At 40.9% G+C, this 6,340-nt stretch overlaps 1 pseudogene; it reads right to left on the bottom strand.

Annotated features, from left to right (window-relative positions):
• Positions 1-237: 237 nt before the first annotated feature.
• On the bottom strand, positions 238-797 carry LOC615706 (chromosome 8 open reading frame, human C9orf85 pseudogene; annotated as a pseudogene).
• Positions 798-6,340: the final 5,543 nt, after the last annotated feature.

Below are 6,340 nucleotides of genomic sequence, written 5' to 3'. Positions count from 1 at the left end.
GGACCCCCTGGCCCAGTGGGTCTCTGGACTTCAGGGATTCTCAGGGCACATTTTAGAACAACCATTTTAAACCATTGACATGGTTGGATGTGAAATGATAAAGGGGCCCTTGTGTTGACACCGAGTTTAAAGTTTCACTTTACATTTCTTGTTTCTTTGACTTCTCTTAAGAAATTTAGACCTGACAATTTCTATTTTTTTTTTCATGTTTTAAAACTGACTTTTAATATAGTTATATTAATTGTCTTCTTCTGTGTCATCTAAATCAATATCAAAATCTAAATCATCATCATTTTCTTCATTCTTTCTGCAGCTTCTTCTATGGCTGGAACGTAAATTATTTTCAACATTTTCTGTCTTTTCTGGTTCTTTATTAAACGGAATAACAACATCTTCTCTCTTTCCACACTTGGCACAAACTTCAAGTTCACAGGCACATGGTCTACACATTATATGATAAGAATCCTTCACTGTCTTTTGTAAACATTTAACACATTTTTTGGGCTTTGATAGTGGTTTGTACTTGCTGTATTTTACACGCCATTCAAGAACTTCTTTACAACGCTGACATACTCCATCATGAAGTTTTGCATTAATCTTCTTGGTCTGAACACTCTTATCAAACTTGTCATTTTTGAAGCTAAAAGTATTCTGGTGCCTCTGAGGCCTGGAACGAGTCACGTTCCCTTTCTGTGAGCTCATCGCAGAAACGACAATCGCCTCGTTCTGGGACAAGGAAGATGCAGGCAAGAGTAAGTTGTGAGGAACTATCCCATGGAGCTCATGCTTCTACCACTCGACAATTTCTATTTTTTAAAGCGAATATTTTTGTGTTGTATTCATTCTTTCCTCATGGCATTCTGCTCTTTGGATCCAGTGTGGTCCTAGACTTATCCCATTTTCACATGGAAACAATTAGTCACCCACAGGCTATCATTTCTTATATAGGTTTATGATGTCTATCCAAGGCTTAAAAAATTAGTTCTGAAGATACTGATGATTTGAGGAAAGACCGTCTCATTGTAATTAAAGTAGTTATTGCTGTTGGTGATGTTCAGTTGCTAAGTCAGGCCCAACTCTTTGTGACCCCATGGACTGCAGCACGCTAGGCCTCCCTGTGCCTCACCATCTCCCGGAGTTTGCCCAAGTTCATGTCCATTGAATCAGCAGTGCCATCCAACCATCTTATCCTGTGTTGTCCCCTTCTCCTCCTGCCCTCAATCTTTCCCAGCATCAGGGTCTTTTGCAGTGAGTCGGCTCTTCACATCAGGTGCCCAGAGTATTGAAGCTTTAGTTTCAGCATCAGTCCTTCCAATGAGCATTCTGGGTTGATTTCCCTCAGGACTGACTGCTTTGATCTCTTTGCTGTCCAAGGGACTCTCAGGTGTCTTTTCCAGCAGCACTCTTTGAAAGCATCAGTTCTGTGCTCAGCCTTCTTTATGGTCCAATTCTCACATCCGTATGTCACTACTGAAAAAACCATGGCTTTGGCTGTACGGACTTTGTTGACAAAGTTAGGTCTTTGCTTTTTAATGTTGTCTAGGTTTGTAACGTTAATTAAAGTAATAGCATTCATTAAAAGTGTTTTTAAAACCACGGTCTCTAGAACACAGAGTATTGTAAGGCATCAGTTCAGTTCAGTTCAGTTCAGTCGCTCAGTCGTGTCCGACTCTTTGTGACCCCATGAACCGCAGCACACCAGGCCTCCCTGTCCATCACCATCTCCCGGAGTTCACTCAGACTCACATCCATCGAGTCGGTGATGCCATCCAACCATCTCATCCTCTGTCGTCCCCTTTTCCTCCTGTCCCCAATCCTTCCCAGCATCAGGGTTTTTTCCAATGAGTCAACTCTTCACATAAGTTGGCCAAAGTACTGGAGTTTCAGTTTTAGCATCATTCCTTCCAAAGAACACCCAGAGCTGATCTCCTTTAGAATGGACTGGTTGGATCTCCTTGCAGTCCAAGGGACTCTCAAGAGTCTTCTCCAACACCACAGTTCAAAAGCATCAATTCTTCGGCACTCAGCTTTCTTCACAGTCCAACTCTTACATCCATACATGACCACTGGAAAAACCATAGCCTTGACTAGACGGACTTTTGTTGGCAAAGTAATGTCTCTGCTTTTCAATATGCTATCTAGGTTGGTCATAACTTTCCTTCCAAGGAGTAAGAATCTTTAAATTTCATGGCTGCAGTCACCATCTGCAGTGATTTTGGAGCCCCCCCCCAAAATGTAAGGTATAATAAGTATAAAATAAGTTAGATATAGATTTTCTTAATAATATATCTGTATGTTGAAAAAATTATTGGTAAAGTTCTTATGGAATACAGAGTATGTAATAGAAATTGAGTGAATGAAAATCAGTAATACTAGAAAATTAAAAAGTAGAAGAAATGAGACACACGAGTTAACATCTCTCCATGAATGACAGTGACTCATCTGCGTATCTGGGGTTATTGATGTTTCTCTCCACAGTCTTGACTCCAGCTTGTCCTTCATCCAGCCTGGCACTTCCCATGATATACTCTGCATGTAAGTTAAACAAGCAGGGTGACAGTATACAGCTTTGACGTATTGCTTTCCCAATTTGGAACCAGTCTGTTGTTCCATGTCCAGTTCTGACCATTGTTTCTTGACCTGCACACAAGTTTCTTATGAGGCAGGTAAGGTGGCCTGGTATTCCCATCTCTTTCAGAATTTCCCACAGTTTGTTGTGATACACATAGTCAAAGGCTTTGGCATAGTCAATGAAGCAGGAGTAGATGTTTTTCTGGAACTCTCTTGCTTTTTTGATGATCCAACAGATGTTGGCAATTTGATCGCTGGTTCCTCTGCCTTTTCTAAACCCAGGTTGAACATCTGAAAGTTCACGGTTTACATACTGTTGAAGCCTGCCTTGGAGAATTTTGAGGATTACTTTGATAGCGTGTAAGATAAGTGCAATTTGTGGTAGTTTGAACATTCTTTGGCATTGCTCTTTTTTGGGATTGGAATGAAAATTGACCTTTTCCAGTCCTGTGGCCATGCTGGGGGTTCCAAGTTTGTCAACATATTGAGTGTAGCACTTTAACAGCACCATCTTTTAGGTCTTGAATTAACTCAGCTGGAATTCCATCACCTCCACTTGCTTTGTTCATAGTGTTGAACTTGACTTCGCACCCCAGAATGCCTCACTCTTGGTGAATGATTGTACCATTGTAGTTATCCAGGTCATTAAGGTCTTTTTTTGTGTAGTTCCTCTGTGTATTCTTACCACCTCTTCTTAATATCTTCTGCTTCTGTTAGTTTCATACCATTTCTGTCCTTTATTGTGCTCATCTTTGCATGAAATGTTCCCTTGGTATCCCTAATTTTCTTGACGCTATCTCTAGTCTTTCCTCTATTTCTGTTGGTTTTCTCTAGTTCTTGGCACTGCTCACTGAGGAAGGCTTTGGTATCTCTCCTTGCTATTCTTTGGAACTCTGCATTCAGATGGCTATATTTTTCCTTTTCTCCTTTGCCTTTAGCTTCTCTTCTTTTCTCAGCTATTTGTAAGGCCTCCTCAGACAACCATTTTTGCCTTTTTGCATTTCTTTTTCTTGGGGATGGTTTTGATCACTGTCTCCTATACAATGTTACAAACCTCCGTCCATAGTTCTTCAGGCACTCTGTTGATCAGATCTAATCCCTTGAATCTATTTGTCACCTCCACTGTATAATCATGAGGGATTTGATTTAGGTCATACCTGAATGGCCTAGTGGTTTTCCCCACTTTCTTCAAGTTAAGTCTGAATTTGGCAATAAGGAGTTCATGATCTGAGCCACAGTCAGTTCCAGGTCTTGTTTTTGTTGACTGTAGAGAGCTTCTCCATCTTTGGCTGCAAAGAATATAATCAATCTGATTTTGGTGTTGAACATCTGGTGAGATGCATGTCTAGAGTTATCTGTTGTGTTGGAAGAGGGTGTTTGGTATGATTGTGCGTTCTCTTGGTAAAATTCTGTTAGCCTTTGTCCTGCTTCATTTTGTACTCCAAGGCCAAACTTGCCTGTTACTCCAGGTATCTCTTGACTTCCTACTTTTATATTCCAGTCCCCTATGATGAAAAGGACATCTTTTTTTTTTTTTTGGTGTTAGTTCTAGAAATTCTTGTAGGTCTTCATGTTCAACTTCAGCTTCTTCGGCATTAGTGATTGGTGCATATACTTGGGTTACTGTGATACTGAATGGTTTGCCTTGGAAACAAGCCAAGATCATGTTGTCATTTTTGAGACTGCACTCAAGTACTGCATTTTTGACTCTTTTGTTGACTATGAGGGCTACTCCATTTCTTCTAAAGGATTCTTGCCCACATTAGTAGACGTAATGGTCATCTGAATTAAATTCACCCATTCCTATCCATTTTAGTTCACTGATTCCTCAAATGTTGATGTTCACTCCTGCCATCTCCTGTTCGATCACTTCCAATTTACCTTGATTCATGGACCTAATGTTCCAGGTTCCTATGCATTGTTGTTCTTTACAGCATCAGACTTTACTTTCACCACCAGACACATCCACAGCTGGGCATTGTTTCTGCTTGGTGTTCATGCCTTCTGGAGCTATTTCTCCGCTTGTGGTCCATTGGAGATGGGAAGGAAAGTTAAATGAGCTCCATTCGTTTTAATCCCCTCGGTTTTTGTTCTTGTATTCTCTACAGGAACCACTAGATGGCGCCACGTCATAGAGGAAAAAAAAAAAATCCCACCTTTCATCTAAGTTCTTATTAAACTGGGCTAAACTTACACGAACTTAAGCACTGTAATTCAAGTCTTTCAGTGGATTAACCCTTGGAGTAAATTTTAAGAAGAATATACATCATACTAAATTGAGTTTATGTCTGTATTATGTGGGTTTTTGCAGAGCAATAAGCAAGGATTTTATGAGAAACTGAAAGATGAACTAAATTCACCTTCAGTTCTGCATATTCACTGACTGGTGAATTCACTGACTTCTGCTGATATTTAAGGAAACAGTCAAGTGTGTGGACAAAAGTTTCCACCAAGAATGCCTACCAGAGCATGATTTATAAACCTGAAAACAACCTAAGTGGCCAACCACAGAGAGATCATCCATCAGGGCATGTCTGCCCTTGAGTGAATGAACAAATAATTCATGAGCCTCCACCCCATGCCAGGCGCTGTGCTGAGTATTGAAAACACAGTGCTGAACACAATGGACCAGGTCCTCACTGTCCTAGAATGGAATTGTTAAAGGTGTGTTATTTTCAGAGTTGGGAAAACGTTCATTATATCATGCTGCTGCTGCTTCACTTCAATAGTGTCTGACTTTGTGTGACCCCATGGACTCTAGCCTGCCAAGCTCCTCTGTCTATGAAATTCTCTAGGCAAGAGTACTGGAGTGGGTTGCCATGCCATCCTCCAGAGGATCTTCCCGACTCAGGGATCCAACCCAGGGCTCCTACATTGCAGGCAGATTCTTTACTACTGAGCCACCAGGGAAGCCCTCATAATATCATAATCAGAAGCAAAACAAAATTTTTAAAATGTTTATGCAGCATGCTGCAAACTTATTTAATGTACATTATGATAGAGTATGAAATGTTTCAGTCCCCAAATTCATGTTTGTAAAAAAGTGAACACTTCTTTATTTTTCATCAATTCAGTTCAGTCACTCAGTTGTGTCCAACTCTTTGCGACCCCATGGACTGCAGCACACCAGGCCTCCCTGTCCATCACCAAATCCCAGAGTTTACTCAAACTCATGTCCATTGAGTCAGTGATGCCACCAACCATCTCATCCTCTGTCATCCCCTTCTCCTCCTGCCTTCAATCTTTCCCAGCATCAGGGTCTTTTCAAATGAGTCGGTTCTTCCCATCACATGGCCAAAGTATTGGAGTTTCAGCTTCAGCATCATTCCTTCCAATGAATATTCAGGACTGATTTCCTTTAGGATGGACTGGTTGGATCTCCTTGCAGTCCAAGGGACTCTCAAGAGTCTTCTCCAACACCACAGTTCAAAAGCTTCAATACATCAGCGCTCAGCTTTCTTTATAGTCCAACTCTCACATCCATACATGATTACAGGAAAAACCATAGTTTTGACTAGATGGACCTTTGTTGGCAAAATAATGTCTTTGCTTTTTAATATGCTATCTAGGTTGGTCATAACTTTCCTTCCAAGGAGTAAGCGTCTTTTAATTTCATGGCTGCAGTCACCATCTGCAGTGATTTTGGAGCCCCCCAAAATTAAGTCTGTCACTGTTTCCACTGTTTCCCGTCTATTTGTCATGAAGTGCTGGGACCAGATGCCATGATCTTAGTTTTCTGAATGTTGAGTTTTAAGCCAACTTTTTCAGT

This window comes from Bos taurus, chromosome 13 (genome assembly GCF_002263795.3).
Source record: "Bos taurus isolate L1 Dominette 01449 registration number 42190680 breed Hereford chromosome 13, ARS-UCD2.0, whole genome shotgun sequence".
Classification (NCBI taxonomy): Eukaryota; Metazoa; Chordata; class Mammalia; order Artiodactyla; family Bovidae; genus Bos; species Bos taurus.
Note: the sequence above shows the minus strand (reverse complement) of the source record. Positions and strands in the feature narration are given on the sequence as shown.